Source organism: Lactuca serriola, chromosome 8, assembly GCF_051521515.1.
Source record: "Lactuca serriola cultivar US96UC23 chromosome 8, Lser_US96UC23_V15, whole genome shotgun sequence".
Lineage (NCBI taxonomy): Eukaryota > Viridiplantae > Streptophyta > Magnoliopsida > Asterales > Asteraceae > Lactuca > Lactuca serriola.
The window spans coordinates 4,029,905-4,048,536 of record NC_136415.1 but is presented as its reverse complement, the minus strand read 5'-3'; the positions used below and the strand labels follow the sequence as shown (position 1 = coordinate 4,048,536).

At 35.9% G+C, this 18,632-nt stretch overlaps 2 non-coding genes across 2 annotated transcripts; one reads left to right on the top strand and one right to left on the bottom strand.

The window, feature by feature from the left end:
• The first annotated feature begins 678 nt into the window (after positions 1-678).
• TRNAR-UCU (transfer RNA arginine (anticodon UCU)) lies at positions 679-750 on the top strand. The gene has a single exon. It is a non-coding gene; the product is annotated as a tRNA-Arg (tRNA).
• A 17,775-nt stretch (positions 751-18,525) lies between these two features.
• Positions 18,526-18,632, bottom strand: LOC145071924 (small nucleolar RNA R71). The gene has a single exon (XR_013690885.1). It is a non-coding gene; the product is annotated as a small nucleolar RNA R71 (small nucleolar RNA).

Below are 18,632 nucleotides of genomic sequence, written 5' to 3'. Positions count from 1 at the left end.
TTTTTAATCGTAACTAAATCTTCAATTTTTGTTTGCATTTGTAGCGAATAAATTGAAGCAAAATAGCTATTAAAGAATATCTTTAGTTTACTAGAGACATCGACATATTATTTTAGCTCGGTGGAAATAAAATCCTTTTCCTTAGGACCCTCTCAAATAGAAATAAAGAACGAAGTAACTAGAAAGATTGTTAGAATTGCCTTCTTCTAGAGGGATCATCTATAAAGCGAGTCGTTTTGAATTGAATATATTCAAACAAAAAGCTGACATAGATGTTATGGGTACCATTTTTTTTTTTTGTAAGTTGGTTCACATCTGAAATCTAGCAATTTATCTATTTTCCATAAAGGAGTCGAATGAAACCAAAGTTTCATGTTCGGTTTTGAATTAGAGACATTAAAAATGATGAATCGACGTCGACTATAACTCCTAGCCTTCCAAGCTAACGATGCGGGTTTGATTCCCGCTACCCGCTCTATAGCCTCTACTTATAGATTTATTCTATTATCTTACTATATTTATATATTATTAAATACTCTAATAGACTCTAATTAATACATCATTCATCATTGAATATACAATTTAAACAATTTTCTTACAAAAATCCTACTATATTAGATTCGTATTTTTTCAAATAAAAGATCAGAAAGTAAAACTACTAAAAAATCGCAATGAAAAGCGTCCATTGTCTAATGGATAGGATAGAGGTCTTCTAAACCTTTGGTATAGGTTCAAATCCTATTGGACGCAATATTTTTCCAGATATTTTTTTAGATTTAGATATCAAAAAATAAATTTTGAATGATTTGACTCCGAAACGCTTGAGTACCCTTTTTATTTTATTTAAAAAATTATTGAAAAGGGTGATCAATTTGTTTAGGCTGCTTGTTCCTAAAGTATAAAACATTCCCTCTGTTCCTTAATAGCTTCTTTCAAAATGGCTTCTGCTTCCTCGGTGAATGTCTTGGTAGAAGATATTATTTCTTGAAACTGCGGTGTATTGGTTTTTAAGTAAGTACGTAACTCAACAAGAAATTTCCTTACCTGTCCAATTTCTAATGAATCAAGATAACCATTTGTTCCGGTATAAATAGTCAGTACCTGTTCTTCTACCCCGAGAGGGGCGGATTGGGATTGTTTAAGCAATTCACATAAGCGTTGACCTCTTGCCAATTGATTCTGAGTAGCTTTATCAATATTAGAAGCAAATTGTGCAAAAGCTTCTAATTCTACGAATTGTACCAGTTCCAATTTTAATTTACCGGCTACTTGTTTCATAGCTTTAATTTGAGCTGCAGACCCCACTCTGGAAACAGAGATCCCCACATTAATAGCGGGTCGGATTCCAGCATTGAGTAGATCAGCAGATAAGAATATTTGCCCATCAGTAATCGAAATGACATTAATAGGAATATAAGCCGAAACATCTCCCGATTGGGTTTCCACTATTGGTAAAGCGGTCATACTTCCTTCACCTAAAAGAGAACTTAATTTAGCAGCTCTTTCCAAAAGGCGTGAATGGAAATAAAAAACATCCCCTGGATAAGCTTCGCACCCAGGCGCTCTTCGTAATAGAAGAGACATTTGGCGATAAGCTTGGGCTTGTTTAGAGGGATCATCATAAATGATTGAAGTGTATCGTTCACGGTACATAAAATATTCAGCCAGAGCTGCTCCTATATAAGGAGCGAGGTATTGTAATGTAGTAGGGGAATCCGCCGTTTCGGCTACCACAATGGTATATTCCATCACGCCCATTTCCTGGAAATTAGTCACTACTTGAGCCACAGAAGATGATTTTTGACCAATAGCTACATAAACGCATATTACATTTTTGCCTTGTTGATTTAGAATTGTATCTGTTGCTACTACTATTTTACCGGTCTGCCTGTCCCCAATAATTAATCCGTGCTGACCATGTCCTATCGGAATCATTGAATCAATAGCAATAAGCCATGTTTGAAGAGGCTCATATACAGAACGTCGAGAAATAATCCCTGGAGCGGGTGATTCAATTAACCTATATTCAGAAGATGAAATTTCACCTCTACCATCAATAGGTTTAGCCAGCGCGTTTATAACACGACCCAAATAGGCCTCACTCACTAGTATCTGAGCAATTCTTCCTGTTGCTTTTACAGAACTCCCTTCTTGTATCAGCAAACCATCACCCATTAATACAACACCAACATTAGTTGATTCTAAATTAAGAGCAATGTCTATTGTACCCTCTTCAAATTATACTAATTCACCCGCCATTACTTCATCAAGACCATGAATACGAGCAATGCCATCACCTACTTGAAGTACGGTATCGGTATTTACAATCTTTACTTCTCTATTATATTTCTCAATACGTTCACGAATAATATTACTAATTTTGTCAGCTTAAATGGTTACCATGAGTATTTCTTAATTCTTTTTTGGAAAAAAAAATAAATCAAAAATAATGCCTAAAGTAGAAGGACTAATCCGTTATTTCTTTCATCACCCCCAATATGCCAATATTGGCACTGATAGTACGTAAATGTAACCCGCTGTTTAAACAATTATTCAGAGTTCCTAGTGCTCCTTGTAAGGCTTGTTGGAAAACCCGTTGTCGGACTTGATTACTCGCTTTTTGTTGTTCAAAATTTATAGTTTCATTTTTGTAATTTTCTAGTTGTTCCAAAGTCTTATAAGTTGAATCAATCAAATTCAATTTTTCTCGCTCTATCTCAGAGTATCCATTCATGCTAAACTGATCTGCTTTTATTTCTACTTTCCGTAAGCGAGCCCGGGCTTTTTCCAACTGTTTGATGGCCCCCTCGCACAATTCTTCTGAATTTCTAATAGTATTCAAGATTCTCTGTTTTCGATTATCTGATAAATCACTTAATGAAAGTAGATTATCTTTCCATTCATTTCAAAAATTCCATGATCCCTTCCTAAACCAAACATGAATCTTTCGATTCATTTGGCTCTCACGCTCAATGTAAATTCTCATATCTTTATTGTTAATGTAATGAGCTTATCCTCTATTCTCTTGTCATATTCCAAAATGAAATCAAAATATCAAAAGGAATCACTAATCCAAGACCAAAATATTCGGAGGACTCTTCTGACCAAACAAAAAATATGTAATTGTCAGCAAAGTTGTTTACTTTTTTTAATCCAAGAAGTTTTTCTTACTTTATACACAATACCTAGGTCATCGATTTAGCATTGGCTAAAAAAGGGAATAAAATCCCCAATTAAGTATTTCAAATCATTTTATCGATATGAGTGTTCTATATTGATAAAATCTTTATTTTGAAACCATCTCTATATTAACATTAACATAGTGGTCGAAAGAGTACCATGCTACGTCTGGACTTCAAACAGTTTAGCTATAACCATGTGAACGGTCCCACATTATTGGTTGATAGAGAATCAAAGTGGATTTTCCAATAAATTACGAACTGCTATAGTTCTTACATATGATTTCTGAATTTATTCAGAAGTAATTCGCGAGATCATGCACCCTTCTTTATTAGGTATAACTTTCCTAGTTATAACAGAAAAAGTACATCTGGTTGGATCCAGCCAATTCTTGAAATAAACAACTCGCACACACCCCCTTTCCAAAAAAGATCAAGACCCCAAGCACGACACTTAGATTTATTAGATTTGTTGCTAAAATATCGGTATTAAACCCGAAACTCCCGGCGAATGGCCAGTGGCCCAAAGAAACGAAAGAATCGGTTACATTTTTCATATGATCTCCTCGTATAGATAGATTAAAAAATCGAACAGAGTTCTTTTTGTATTACTTTGCCCTCTTATATATATTGATATTGCTAGTTTCCTACTTTCTAAATAGAATAGATTTTTTATTCGATTTAGAAATAATGAATTACCTCCTTGGTTGCAACCCCTCTTAAAAACTAAAAAAGGCCTATGAACACGAACGGGAAGGATGAAAGCAAGTTGGTATGCTAATTCCTCATCCGCAAATCATCCCTTCTCGTGGGTTATTTTCTCAACGAATAAGTAATTCTAGGAATGAAATCTTTATTTAATTCGAAAAAGCAAAGCACAAGTCCAAGGCAATAAAATATGAAAAATTTTGATTTTTCATATTTCGAATATTAAACAAAAGGATTCGCAAATAAAAGTGCTAATGCTACAACCAGGCCATAAATGGTTAAAGCTTCCATAAAAGCTAAACTAAGTAATAAAGTACCTCGTATTTTTTCCTCCGCCTCGAGCTGTCTCGCGATACCTTCTACAGCTTGACCCACAGCAGTACCTTGACCAACTCCAGGTCTAATAGAAGCAAGCCCTACAGCCAATCCAACAGCAATAACGGAAGTGGCAGAAATCAGTGGATTCATGATAAGTTCCTCGTACCAAAAAAAATGGTTAATGATACATTCAACCAATGAACTATGATTTAATGATTCCATTGCTACAATCCATACAGTCGAAGTAACTACGAACTTTGAATTTAAGTAATAACATTCTTGAATCATCAAAACGACTTTGATATCTCTTTTTTAGTTTCTCTCGAGAAAGTCTTTGTGAATCCATACAACTTTAGTTTTTCCGTTTCTTTGTCCCAAAACGCTTTTTGAATTCTTTGATTTTTTTTATTGACTTCATCCGTTTATTCATTGAACTCACAGTCACAGATGAGACAGAAGGACTTATATATATAGAATCCCCATCTACATTCACATTCGATTAGTAGGGGAAATTAGATATATCTTTAGCTCATATATAACTAGTCAATATCTAATATCACATATACATGTCTTTCTTCCACAATGTAAACCAACTCTTCCCTAATCTTTAATTCAAGCTGATTTGATAAGGATGCGTCTAACCCTTGACAAGAGTTAACTTATAGCCATTCAATTCCATATACCTAGTTCGAAATTATCCTTTATAAATCCCCTTTTTTAGAAATTATCCTTTCCCTTTTTTATCATTATCACGCAACCTAAATTGATAAGATAATAAATGGATAAATTGATTGGGCCGAATCATTGCATAGAAATTGATTTGATTGATATACGTTCGTACAATTTATTATTTATTAATATTTTCGTTTGGTCAATCGTTGAATAAAATCAACTAAAAAGGGGGAATCATTCCCTAGAAAATCCTTTTTTTATTTAATCACACATCGTACAGGACTTCTTCGTCAAATTACGACTCCAAATAGTTCATATTCGGATTCGATGACCAATCTAAACTCAATATTCATTGAGGGGAAAGTATGATTATGATATAAATGCACCAAATAGGAATTTTAGGAAAAAGATCTTTGAGATCTCTTTCCTTTTTTTATTCTCTACTCTAATATCAATATTGTAATCTTTTTTTCTATTACTCTAGATCATATATAGTGTAGTTGGGTATTTTCATTCCCTAAGTCAATTTTTTTTAGCCACACAACATTCCCTTAGGTTAAACTAAAAAAAGACTATTTAGAAAACTAGTCAATGGTGGCCCTCCATGGATTCACCTATATAAGCCGCAGCTAAAGTTGCAAAAATAAGAACTTGAATACCACTTGTAAATAATCCAAGGAACATGACAGAGATTGGAACCATTGAAGGTACTAAAGAAACAAGAACAACAACTACTAATTCATCGGCTAATATATTTCCGAAAAGTCGAAAACTAAGTGATAGGGGCTTTGTGAAATCTTCTAAGATATTAATAGGTAAAAGAATTGGAGTTGGTTGAATATATTTACCGAAATAACCTAATCCTTTTTTGCTAAGACCCGCATAGAAATATGCCACTGATGTGAGTAAAGCCAAAGCAACAGTAGTATTTATATCATTCGTGGGGGCGGTTAACTCCCCGTGAGGTAATTGTATGATTTTCCAAGGTAAAAGGGCGTCTGACCAATTAGAAACAAAAATAAATAGAAACATAGTTCCACTAAAAGGAACCCAAGGACCATATTCTTCTCCAATTTGAGTTTTACTCACATCTCGAATAAATTCAAGGACATATTCGAAGAAATTCTGACCGCTGGTCGAAATGGTTTGTGGGTTCCGAACGGCTAGAGTGACTGAAGCTAATAAGATAGCAATTACAACCCAAGAAGTAATAAGTACTTGGCCATGGACTTGGAAACCCCCGATTTTCCAATAAAAATGTTGGCCTACTTCCACACCAGATATATCGTATAACCCATTTAGTGTGTTGATGGAACATGATAGAACATTCATATTGCCTTCTGACAAAAATAGAATTTTAAACAAAATTATTTTGATTCAACCATCTCTTTCTCGACTTGACTACTTGAATCATATATTTTGAATACCAACTAATCAAATTCTATCCCTTGTTATTTTTATCTCTATTTTTGAGATTCATAAATAGTAACCGATTCGATAAATCTATGAAGGTTCCGAAATGAAATAAGTTATTTATCTTATTATTAATCACGGATTTATTATATAGCCAGAACGGCCTTCACAAATTGCAAATAGTAATTTGTTAAGAATTAATCGGATTGAAGATATAGCGTCATCATTGGCTGGAATCGAAATATCTGCGAGATCGGGGTCACAAGTTGTATCGATTAAACAAATTGTTGGAATTCCCAACGTGATACATTCTTGAAGGGCCGTATATTCTTCGTGCTGATCAACGATGATTACAATATCGGGTAACCCTGTCATATATTTAATCCCACCCAGATATGTTTGCAAATGAGATAACTGTCTTTTCAACATAGCCGCATCTCTTTTCGGAAGACAGTCGAGCCCCCCTGTTTTTTGTTCGGTTCTCAAGTCTCTAAACTTATGAAGTCTTGTTTTTGTAGTGGACCAATTCATTAACATACCACCGAGCCATTTGTTATTAACATAATGACACCGAGCCCTTATTGCAGCCCATGTTACTGAATCAGCTTCTTTATTTTTAGTGCCAACAATTAAGAATTTTTTTCCTCTGTTTGCTGCATCAAAAACCAAATCACAAGCTTCTGATAAAAAACGAGCAGTTCTAGTAAGATTTGTAATATGAATACCTTTACGTTTTGCAGAGATATAAGGTGCCATTTTAGGATTCCATTTCCTAGTACCATGGCCAAAATGAACTCTTGCTTCCATCATCTCTTCTAAATTAATGTTCCAATATCTTCTTGTCATTTCTCCCCATACTGCCTCCCCCTTTTGAAAAAAAAAAGAGAGGTACCCTGAAATAAATAATTGTTCTGATGAAACCTTCTTTTATACCATAGATTGGCGTAGATACACAGCCCAAGCCATTATTCTTTTCTATTTGTTATTTTTTTTATTACTATTACCAAATCAAATGACTGGACCAACAGATCCTTTATAAAAGATAAAAGAAAGGAGTGAATCTGCTCTTGGAGATCATTAAATCCTAAAAAAATGATTTTTCTTGTGTATCATGGAATTTATTTGAAAGGCAAGAATCAAATAATTTTCTATGGTAGAACAAAATATCTTTCATTTCCCCCTCAAATAGATTCTTTTTTTGGAGTTCAAAGGCAATGTTGTTAGGTTCGCTTGAAGGTGTTTTGAAGCCGCTACCAGCAGGTATCACCCACCCCCTAGAACAACGTTTTCTTCCAGGCCTTTCAACCAATCGATACAGCCCAGGAGAGCTGCTTTTGCTAAAACTCTAGCAGTTTCTTGAAAACTTGCTTCGGACATGAAACTTTGAGTATTCATAGATGCTCTTGTTATTCCCAATAAGACGGCTTGGTAACAGATCGCTTCTTCCAAAGCGCATCCCATTCGTTCTGCTCGCAACAATCCAATTAGTTCTCCGGGAGAAAAAACATTAGACATTTCATCTTCTGAAACCAAAACTTTTGATGTTATTTAACATACAATAATTTCTATGTGCCTATTATGTATCTGCACCCCCTGGGAGCGATAAACCTTTTGGACCTTATTAACCAAAGAGATACGACTTTGCACTATAGTTAGTTCAGCACCAAACAAGAATGCCCAAGGAATTCTAAGAATTTTTGTTATAGATTTGTTCCAACCCTCAATCCTATTTTCGAGATTCATCGATATTGAATCAATCGAACGCACTTCTAACCCCTGTTCCACTTTTGGAAGACCTTGCGTTATATCACCAGATCTTGATTTTTCATATATAAATGTAACTAATGTATCGCCTTCGTAAAGGATTTCCCCATAATGTCCACGAATAGTTGCTCCTGGAGTAGCCAAATAAAGCTTAGCTGATCGTATTACCACATAGTCAACTTGAACAATTAGAACTTGACCCGATTTTAAATGCGGTCCTTTTTTTTGCTATACATACAATTTCACAAAGAAACTGCCCAAGACTAACGATTGGAGATGTCTCTTCACAATAATTGTAATGGAGAAAATACCAATTCAAATGGAATGGATTCAAAATGATGTTACTGCATGAATAGGGATTATAAATTTGACCATTTTCATCCAGTAAATAATATTTAAGTATTTGAAAAATCTGTTTGAAATTGTCAAGTTGCAAATAGTTAGTTACCAAGATCTGATTATGGGTTATTAAATGGGAAAATAAATCAAAATTATAAGTTGGAAAACTTGTTCCTAATGAGCCCAACGAATTCCTAATTGGAATTAGGGGTTTCTTTTTGATTGATTCTTTTATCGCATTGGGAGATTTTACATCGTTGAATGGGCCTATTCGAAAACAATTGGATGATGACAAAATTATAAAAGATTGAGATTCCTTATTTCGATTCAACAACGTATGGATAGTTCCTTGATTTGGATTAAGGGATTCTTTAATCCTTGACTTGGAATAGGAATAAATGGAAGAAAATGGATTGACATTAGCGCGATCTGATCCATTCTCAGAGATCAATCATGAACCCGACAGATCGTTCCTTTTTCCGGTATAAGAAATAGGTGACTTAGCTAAGTCGATTCTTAGAAAATATCTAAGCAAACCATTTGTCCTTATTTCAATAAAGGAAGCACAGGCCTTTTCGATTTTTTTGTCTTGGTCCCAATTCAACACTAAAGAAGTCCAAACTAATTGAATACTTGTGTCCCAAATTTCAAGAATTGGGTCGTAATAAAGGATATAATTGACAATTCGAAGTTGTAGATTATCACTTTCCTGCAAGAGATCCGGCGGGAAAAGTCTTCCTAAATTTATACCATCCATTTTTTATATGGGACTACAGGTTGAACCAAAACAAAATACTTTTTTTCATACCTGGAAAGTTCATTCATTGGATATAGAGCCAATTTTTCAATTTTTTGTATTCTTTGGAATTTGGTTTTCCCCCTCCTGGCGATATCAATCGGAATGCCTTATTTGTCTTTCCAAGAAAATGGATATCTCCAGAAAAGATTACCAGTTTCATTTTTTCTGCTTTTTTCTTCACTCGGACCAATCCGCCTACCCGACTTCTTCTATTGAAAGTGATTTGTGTATCTGCCCCAATAATAATATTGTGCCATACCATTATGGAAGAAGATTCGGACAAAATGTGGACTTCAACGGGAATAAAAAAAATGGATTTACTTCCTTTTGGTATTTTGGCCAAAATACCTTGACTCCTCGATACTCAATCAAATTCTCTTCGTTGACGATTGAATTTAGTTCTCGAGTCTCATATTTAGTAAGTCCCGTACTCTTTCTTATATATCGAGGATCATCGAAATAAGCAAGAATACTATTTCTACGGAGAATACCATTTCTGGGTATTTCCATTGAGATACCTGAAGAAGGTATTAGTTGGTTCTCGCCTTCTTGAATCGATTCGAGTGGGATGATGAAATCTATTTCTTCGCCTCTTTGCCAATAAATCAGAATTACCGTCGAGAATGGCCGGATATCTGAGATTAGAATGATCCGTACATGTCATTCGATTCAGTTCTGAATAATCAAGAATCCTATCTCCTTTTTGATTTTTACCAGAAAAATACAAACTAAAAAATTTGTGTCTCACTTGATTATTAGTTACTGAGGGGTTAGCAATATATCTTGGCTTGACAGAAAGAGAATAAGCGTTCATTTGATCTAGACCCTTGTGGATCGAACAAGGGCCTAGACTGTATCTCCAGGGCACCCCTAATAATATCCATAAATGACTTGTTTTTGGTAAGAGATGAATATTACCATATGTAAATTCAGGTGCATGGTACACATCAGTATTCCAGTGCATTTCGCCTTTTGAGTCAGAGTAAATATGTTTTCGAACCTTCTCTTTCAAATTCAAAGTGGAGGTTCTCGCACGAATCTCAGCAATCACTTGTTCTGATTCTACATATTGATCGTTTTGAACTAAAATAAAACTTTTGGGCGAAATACACACATTGTGTATAATATCATCACTCTCAATAGTTACATACAAGTCTCTAGAACATAGAAAAGCAGGATATCCATGAAGTGTACGTGTCGGATGAACCAAATCCTCGTTGAATTTTATTTTTCGATTAGAAGGGGCTCGCACATGTTCTGCAGTACCCCTATAAATACTCCGCCGGTATGAAAAGTTCATAATGTTAATTGAGTGCCCGGTTCTCCAATAGATTGACCTGCAATAATACATATGGCTTCTCCCAATTCGACCAGGTCGTCATGAGCTGGACTCCGGCCATAACATAATTGACAAATCCAAGATGTACTCCTACAAGTAAAGGGGGTTCGAATAGAGATTGGTTGTGCTCTAAAAGTTATGAATCTACTGACAAGTCCAACCCCAATATCTTGATTTCTAGTAGCAATACATCGCGAACCTATATATATATATATATATATATATATATATATATATATATATATATATATATATATATCATCTGCTAATACACGGCCATTAATGTTTGGATAAAAATCCTGTCCGTCATCATTCCATTTCGAGGACTTACAGAAATACCTCGAACGGTGCCACAATCTGTTCGACGTACAAAAATGTGTTGAACTACTTCAACAAGTCTGCGCGTCAGATATCATGCATCTGATGTTCGGATAGCGGTATCCACAACCCCTTTACGGGCTCTGTAACAAGAAATAATGTATTCTGTTAAAGACAGTCCTTCGCGTAAATTGCTTTGAATGGGTAAATCAATCATTTGCCCTTTAGGATCCGACATTAATCCTCTCATACCTACTAATTGATGTACCTGAGATGCATTTCCTCTGGCTCCCGAAAAAGACATTATATGGACTGGATTAAAAGGATCGGTCATCCGAAAATTAGGATTCATTTCTTGTCGCAAATATTCACTTGTGGCATACCATATTTCGATCGATTGACGTAATTTTTCTACCACGTGTATATTCCCATAATGATGGTGTTTTTCCAAAATAAAACTTTGTTGTTCAGCGTCTTGAACTAGCCATCTTTTAGAAGGTATTGTTAAAAGATCATCAATTCCTAATGAAATGGATGTGGCGGTAGCTTGTTGGAAACCCAGAGTCTTTACTTGGTCCAGGATATGTAATGTATATCCTATTCCATAGTGATCAATAAATCGACTAATAAGTCGTTTCATGGCAGTTCCGTCTATCACTTTATTATGAAAGACCTGAGTGGGCCGTTCTCCATCAGTACCTCCATATTACGCTGAGTAGAATTTTACAATGGGCTTGAGTCAGTGATTGGAAAACTTCCTTTTCTAGATCTTGATTCACGTAGAAATTATGTACTTATGGTCCTAGTTAACCCGGAGAGACTCGAATTCCCGTTGGTAGCATAGAATTACAACAGCCCTGCCAAAACCCCTGTATGGCTTCTTCTATTTCTCGATAAAGAGAAATATGACCAAGACTGGTTCGAATATATATATATATATATATATATATATATATATATATATATATATATATATATATAAAGAATTTCTTTTTTATACTTCGTACTATTAGATAGTGTCCATAAATCTCATAATAGGTCCCCACAGATTCATAGTGAATTTCGATGGGAACTTCTCTTGCAGCAATAACGCGTTGATCTAGTCACCACCGCAGCCACAAAGGACTACCTAAATTGATTCATTTTTTCCGATAAGCTCCAACTGCATCATAGGGATTACAAAAAAAGGGTTCTTTTTTTGTATACTTATAGTTATTATCTTCATTTTGATAGTTTCTACGATTACATGGATTATACCTATTTACACAAATACCCCGACGATTTCCACTCGTTAAGACATAGAGTCCACTAAGCATATCTTGAGTTGGTGCCAAAATCGGATCCCCAATAGTTGGAGACAAAAGATTCATATGAGAAAACATAAGTAAACACGCCTCTGCTTGAGCCTCCAAAGATAAAGGCACATGAACAGCCATTTGATCCCCGTCAAAATCTGCATTGAAGCCCTTACAAACTAATGGATGTAAACAAATAGCGCACCCTTCCACTAAAACGGGGAGGAATGTCTGTATGCCTAATCTATGCAGAGTAGGCGCTCTATTCAGCAATACAGGATGGTCATCCAGAATTTCCTGAAGTATTTCCCATACAATCGGTTTTTTTTCCGAATTTGACTCTTAGCAACTCCTATGTTCGAAGCAAGATGTTTTCTAATTAGGTCACGAATTACAAATGCTTGGAAAAGTTCTATTGCTATTTCGCGAGGCAATCCACATCGATGTAATGAAAGTGAAGGGCCCATGACAATCACGGACCGCCCTGAATAATCGACCCGTTTACCAAGCAGAGTCTCGCAAACTCTTCCTTCTTTGCCTTCAATTACATCTGAAAGCGACTTGTAAACTCTATTATGATCATCCCTCATTGGTTGTCCGTAGATTCCATTATCAGGAAGTGCATCCACGGCTTCTTGTAGCAATTTTTCCTGAGATATTATTAATTCTTCTGGCGTAGCTATACTTGTTGTTAATAGATCTGTAAGAGTATTATTCCGATAGATAATTCTTCTATAGATTTCATTAATATCTGAGGTCACTAGTTTATCCTCATCTATATGATAGATTGGTCTCAACTCAGGAGGAAGAACTGGTAATAGACGCAAAACCATCCATTTTGGTTCTATATTTGTTCGAATAAAATGCTTAGCCAATTCCATGCGTCTAAGCAAAAAATCTTTTCTTCTTCCAACTTTTCGATCTTCCCATTCGTTCCCTGTGGGTTCCTCTTCCTCCAATTCTTTCCATTCTACCAATGAATAGTCTATAATAATTCGTAAATCTAGATTGGCTAATTGTTGTCTGATAGAACCTCCCCCGGTAGACATCTCTCGATTTCGAAATGTATCGAAGCTCCGGGTAGTAAAAAAAATGGGGATCCTGTATTTCCAGGGTTGAATTTCATATTCTAATAAACCCCGTAATCGTAAAAAAGTAGGTTTTTTTATCTATGGGCCTAGCAAAATAAAAATTGGGATAGGATCTCCCCCCCCCCCTCAAAATCGGACGTGAAAGTTTCCTTTCATCCGGCTCAAGTAGGTATACCAAAAAAAGAAAAAGAAAGGAGTTCTCGCTTTCAAATTCTAGAAAACTCCAAAAAGATCTACTCCTTACTCAAGTTTCCAGTGAACACCAAGCAAAACTTCATGGATTCCGTCTTCCTTAATTATTTTTATTTAGATTTTATGAATTCTTTATTCAATTATGACATAAATGAAATGTGAAATTCTTGAGTAGTTTACTTCCCCTCGAATGATGAATCCCGTAATTCTTAATGAAAGAGAGTACCTTAGAATTCAGAAGGAATTTACTTGTCTATTGTACTGTTCCATTTGATCTTTTAGGTCTCGACTTCACCTCAACGGTTAGGCCACGATGCCCTTAAAGTCTATACGCGATAGATAGACTCTTGTAACCATGACATATTTTCTATTTGCTTACTTAAACATAATTTCTTTCTAAAAAAGGAACTGCTTAATTCCACAAAAGAAAAAGTCTTTTTTTAACGAGGTCTAACTATAAATTCTTATGAAATCGACCATAGATCAATTCCCTTTTTGGGGAGCGTCTTGAATACATCCCTAATTCTGAGCTTCATGTTACTCCTACCAAGAAACATGTCAGGTATAGGGCATCCCGATTGGATTAAATGGGATGACAGTTTCTCATTTCGAATTTGTAAAATCAGAATTTCGATCAAATCACACACTGCATTATACTAGGTCTTTTAATTCGTTAAGAGGTTTATCTAAAAGCGTCACAATATAACTAGGAAGAGGTTTCAAATACCACACACGCATTACTGGGTATGCGAGTTTGATGTAGCCCATTTGATATCTTCGTATCCGAGAATCAACAAACTCGACTCCGCATTGTTCACAAAATTGCAGGGTTTCCTTTTCATCTCCGATTACTCGATAATTTCCACAAGCACAAATTCCACTTTTGATAGGCCCAAAAATTCTTTCACAAAATAATCCATCTTTTTATGGTTTATTGGTTTTGTAATGAAAGGTATAAGGTTTTGTTACCTCTCCAACTATCTCGCCATTAGGCAGGATTTTTTTGGACCAAGTACTTATTTGTTGAGGAGAAACTAATCCAATTCAGAGTTGTTGATGTGTATATCGATCGATCATAGAAGAAAACTTCTGCTTGATTTCAATTAAGCTTCCTTCCTATTAAGCTAGAAAGTCTTCTCAGATACAAGAAAATGATTCAGTTCTAGAGCTAAAGATCGTAGTTCTCGAACGAACAACCGAAAAGATTCTGGAGCATCTTCAGGAGTCGGTATTCTTCCTCCAAAGATTATAGTATCAAGTACTTCCTGGCGCGCTCTAATATGATCAGATTTATAAGTAAGCATCTCTTGTAAAATATAAGCAACGCCAAACCCCTCTAAAGCCCAAACCTCCATTTCTCCTACCCGTTGTCCCCCTTTCTTGGCCCTTCCTTTAAAGGGTTGTTGTGTAAGACGTGAATAACGCCCACTGGAATGCCCATGGATTTTATCATCAACTTGATGAATTAATTTCAAGATATAAGGCTTTCCTATTATAACAAGTTATTCAAAAGGATCCCTGTTCTTCCATCAAATATTCTACTTTTTCCTGGAGACTCGGGTTCAAATATCCATGGATTCACTGTTTGCTTACTGGCTTCATATAATTCAGAAAACACCAGTTTTCTCGAAGCTTCTTGTTCATATCTCTCATCAAAAGGCGCTATTTGATAATGTCTGTCTAGCAAACCCCCAGCTAACCCGAGTGAAGATTCAAATATTTGTCCTACATTCATTCGGGAAGGTACTCCTAATGGGTTGAAGACCATATCAATAGGTCTTCCATCTTTCAAATAAGGCATATCTTGTCTAGGCAAAATTTTTGAAATGATACCCTTATTTCCATGTCTTCCAGCTACTTTATCGCTTACTTTTATTTCACGTTTCTGTAAAATATATACACGAATACTTTCTGTTTTCTCTGTCTCATCTGTCTTAGAACTCTGGACCCATCTCACATCAATCACCCGACCCCTACCTCCTATAGGTAATTTTAGACAAGTTTCTTTTGAAGTATATACCCGCATGCCAAGTATGGTTCGTAACAATCTATCTTCGGGGGCATACGATGATTCTTTCACCATTTGGGGCGGTAATTTACCTACTAAAATATCACCTGTTTCCACCGAAGATCCCAGCATTACAATTCCATTTTTGTCTAAATTTCGGAGTAAATGGACTTCTAAATGTGGTATTAGATTAGTGACCCTTTCGGACCCTTGGTTAATCTGAATTTCATATTTACGTATGTGAAAAGAAGTATAAATATCTTCATATACTAAGCGCTCACTAATGAGTACTGCATCTTCAAAATTGTAACCTTCCCATGGCATACAAGCTACTAACACGTTTTTCCCCAAAGCGAGTTCGCCACCAACTGTAGCAGCACCATACGCTAAAATTTGTCCCTTTTTAATGCATTTACCCCGCTGAACCTAGGGTTTTTGATGCATACAAGTATTTTTGTTGGAACATCGATACATAACTAATGGAATCCTTAGAGTATCCCCATTACCTGATAAAAGTATCTTGTCAGTATCGGTATAAATAATCTCTCCCTCGTGTTCGGCTATAGCAAGAGCCCCTAAATCTAGAGTCGCTTGGCCTTCCAATCCAGTTCCAACAATGCACTTCTCGGACTGAGAAAGAGGGACTGCTTGGCATTGCATGTTAGAACTCATTAAAGCCCGATTCGCATCATTATGCCCGATAAAAGGAATGAGGGAAGCTCCAATAGAAAAATATTGGAATGAAAAACTACTTTGAAGATGAACCTGTTCCCATGTACTAGTCAGGAATTCTTGACGATATCGAGCTGGAACAACCTGTTCTTCCTGAATACCCTGATTCAAGGCCAAAGAATTTCCTGCCGCTACTGATATTGCCATATTTATACTTATTCTTAGGCAATATTTAAGTACATTTTTATTAATAAATTGATAATATGTTTAGAATAATGATACTTATGACTTTAAATTGTTATTTTCAGTCAATATAAAGGATTTTCGAAGAGAGGGACCAAAAGTGACAATATGTGGAACATGGGAGGCTTAAAAGACAAGAAAGGAATAAACCCACGATAAATACTAAATTCACGACGTGGCACGAGTGTTCTAGAAGATAGACATTGCGACGCAGAGGATTTCCTTGGAGGATACGGATTACTTGAAGCCCACGACGTGGCACAGCTGGCCACGACGTGGCGCGGGTTTTTGAAGATTATATAAGTTCTCCTGATTATTATGAAAGGGAGAAGCTTTTGGCTGAAGGAAAGAGTTCCAGGAGACGATTCAGAACGAAAGAAGGGTTTTGGAAGAAGGTTTTCAACACCAAAAAGAATAAAGGTTTATATTTTAGTTAAATAAGAACATGTCTTTCATTACTTTTAGTTGTGTTGGTTTAGTTGCTATGATGAGCAGCTGAATCTAGCTACTCTTGTTTAGCTAGATGAAGCTTTAAACTTATGAATAGTTCGATGTTATTGGATTAAGTTTAGTTGGTAAAAATTGCTTGTGTTTGATTTGTATAACCTAGCATGCTATTATTTGTTTTTCTAATTGCTTGATTGCATGTTCTGTGTAGCTTAGTGACCATTAAACTGCATGAACTTGTTTACCTAATGATTTAGTGAACATTGAATTGTTAGAGCTAGGATTGACCAATCTTAGTTAGTAATTAGAATAAATAAAGCTTAGTTGTGCTAGAGAACGTGTATTGTGATCATAATTGCGTTTATACAACAAATCTTACATAGCATATTTACATTCATAATTAGTTTTGTGTTTAATTATGTGTGAACATACATGGTTTGACATGAATTAGTTAATTATTGGTAAGTTAGAACTAAATTACTAATACAACTAAAAACCAACTTAATAATCCGTAATCATTAGCTAGCCATAAGGGAGAAGTGGATTCAAACTAAACAAGAGTGTGTTTTTATTTATTGAATTTGATTTAAGTTCATCTGATCTTGTAAAACCAGATAAAACCCCTTTTAAACTTGTTAATAAATTAGGTTAATTTAATAGTAAGTAAATTAATTAGAACACCGTTCCCTATGATCGACACCCGACTTACCCAAGCTATATTGTAATCTGACTAGGTACACTGCCTATAAGTGCATAGTTAGTTAAGTTTGTTAGGTTATAAATATTAAAATTAGTGAGTACTTTTGTGCACATCAAGTTTTTGGTGCCGTTGCCGGGGAACGACTTAGTTTTTAGCTTATTTATTTGCATTAAATTAATCGATCCTTCTTGTGGAGTAAAAACCACAAAAAGTTAATTTTTCAACAAAATAAAATTTTTCTGTCAATCACAGAGTCCACGACGTGGCCATATACCTGCCACGACGTGGACAGTTAAAAAACTAAATTTTTAGTTTGTAGTTAGTTTTTCTTATTTTAGTTCAGTTTTAGGTTTTTAGTTTAGCAAGTTGCAGGAGTTCATGACCAGAAGCTCAAACACACACTTGGTGCCACCACTTGAAGATCCCGAGTCTGCACTTCACAAGAAAAAGACGCCCTTACAAGAATTGATGTCAGCTTTTTCTAAGAAGTCAGGAAAGAAGACAGGAGAGTCAAGTTCATCAGCGAGGTGCAAGAGAAATTGTGAGAATTTGGATCATACACCCGTCCAACCCGAGTTCGAAAGCGATACCGAGCCGGAATTTGAAGAACACACGAGCGAACCCGATAATGAGCCAAGGAACGAGATGGCAGCAATTGAAGAAATGTCCATGGGAGCTTACAAGAAGCGGATCCGAGAAGATGTGGGTCCCGGTTTAGTCCAACCCGCAATACCTGCCACTGCCACATTCGAGCTAAAGGGACACATATTGACTGCACTGAAGGACATCCCATTTTTCGGGAAAGATCATAAGGATGCTTTTAAGCATCTAGATGAAGTCAACGACATTTCGGATTACTTCAATGTCCCAAATGTCAACAGAAACACAGTCTTGCTTAGGATGCTTCCCATCACTTTCAAAGGAGCTGCTAAGGAGTGGTTAAAAGCACTCCCACTGGGTACAATCACTACTTGGGCTCAAATGCGTGAGCAATTCCTGGACCAGTTTTCCCGCCATCCAAGATAGCCAAACTCAAGAAGGCAATAGCCAACTTTGAGCAACAGCCGGGGGAGTCACTATACGAAGCATGAGAGCGGTACAAGGGTTTGCTCAGAAATTGCCCTCAACATGACCT